General features: G+C 39.8%; 1 pseudogene; it reads right to left on the minus strand.

Annotated features, from left to right (window-relative positions):
• Positions 1-605: 605 nt before the first annotated feature.
• Positions 606-2,010, minus strand: part of LOC111784956 — a 15,024-nt pseudogene continuing 13,619 nt past the window's right edge.

Raw genomic sequence — 2,010 nt, forward strand, 5'->3', positions numbered from 1 at the left:
ATAACTCAACTAATTAGCGGTGATTAAATAGAAGAGATAGCTCTACTTATGCATTTTTATTATGTTAAAATAGCGGGGATAGCTTAGTTGGGAGAGCGTTAGACTGAAGATTTGAAGGTGTTATGTGTTTGATCCATGTTCATCGCAATGGTGTCGAGAGTCCTAACTTGACTGTGCAATCTCGGGAATGTTTCATTTGTGAAATATTTCGTAATGATTTAAACTTTGTAGCGGGGATAATTCTACTTATGCATTTTTACATTAGCAAATAGCAGGGATAGCTCAGTTGGGAGAGCGTCAGACTGAAGATTTGAAGGTCACGTGCTTGATCCATGTTCACTATGGTAATCATACCATATAAAAACTTCATGGTGGATCCATACATATTTGGATATATAAGAATTGTTTTTATTCTCTTTTTTTCAATTTTAGATTATTATTTTGATGGTTTTGAGTTACAATTAGTTATTGTTTAGTCATATATTACAAATCTAGTTGAAATAGGTTAGTTTCAAATTTAAAAACTTCTCATTTTATCTATATGTTCATTAAATTTTTCATTATCATTTATTCCACAGAATTTAAAAAAAAAAAAAACAAAGTCTTTACGAGAAGGTAGGAATTTCAACCGAGCATGACTTCAACTGAACATTCTCAATCGGCAGCTGATCCTCGGGAAAGTCACATCCACCGCTTTTCGCTGCCTTAGCCAGCGGAGCACATGGCAGCGGATCCACATCGCTACTAAATCCCTCAATGTTCGTACAGTTCCACTGCAACTTTTTAGGCGTCGCCGACAATCCAATCTTCACATTTGAAACACAAATATCCGTGAATGGATCTCCTGAAATCCCGGCCAAATTTGCCGACATATTAACATTCTCGGGCACCACGTCTCTGTAATTAATGTTCTTAATCAATGGCAATGCCNGAAATATCCTTGAATGGATCTCCTGAAATCCCGGCCAAATTTGCCGACATATTAACATTCTCGGGCACCACGTCTCTGTAATTAATGTTCTTAATCAATGGCAATGCCGAGGGATCGAACTTGTCATCCGCATGCGATTTGTAGTCTCCAGTTATCCAGAAGACGTATTTCATCGTGGATAGAAACATTCTTCGGACGAAAATGTCCTTGACGAAACCGCCTCGTCCGCGAGCGGTTTTGATTCTGACGGAAGACTGTGTGTGATTGCTGTAACATTTTCGATCCTGACGTTGCGGATTCCGCCGGACATTTCGCTGCCAAGGGCAATACCTGCAGAATCTGGTGAGATGCAAGTGAGGCGGCGAATGACGAGGTCCTCGGTCGGCATTCCGAACTTGATACCGTATTGGTCCCATCCGCTCTTGATGGCGATGCAATCGTCACCGGAGACAATGTAGCAGTCTTCGATTCGAGTGTTGGAACAAGAATCTGATAAATTGAACGGAGATTTAGGGAGAGGGATTGAGGAAGAAAATAACCCTAAGGTTTTAAAGGAGAAGAAGAAGGGAACCTGGATTGATTCCGTCGGTGTTGGGTACGGTGACTGGAGCCAAGATGGTGAGCCCTTGGATAATCACATTTCTGCATTTTCACCCATATTATGATATATAATTAAAAATTCTTTTTGGTCGGGAGGAATTTGAATGGTATACTTTTTTCGAAGCATAATCCTAAAATACAAGGATAATGGGACGGAAGCGAAATAGCCAAACCTGCTATAAATCGGATGGACGAACCAAGAAGGTGAGTTGATCAAAGTGAGATTCGAGATCTGGATTTGATCAGAGTACATGATCTCGATCACATATGGCCGTGTTACCTTGAGCTCCCCTTTCTTAAACTTTTCCCACCAAGAAGATCCCTGCCCGTCGATTGTACCGTTGTTACCTACACCATGTCACCGACCCAACTTTATTTTCTATAAAAGTTCTTTTTATGTTTTCAGTTACCTTAGTTCTTTTTTATTTAATTCTGATAGCACGGAAGCGTGTTATAATTTTGCAATCCATTTAAAAAAA

Source organism: Cucurbita pepo, unplaced genomic scaffold, assembly GCF_002806865.2.
Source record: "Cucurbita pepo subsp. pepo cultivar mu-cu-16 unplaced genomic scaffold, ASM280686v2 Cp4.1_scaffold000312, whole genome shotgun sequence".
NCBI classification, from domain to species: Eukaryota; Viridiplantae; Streptophyta; class Magnoliopsida; order Cucurbitales; family Cucurbitaceae; genus Cucurbita; species Cucurbita pepo.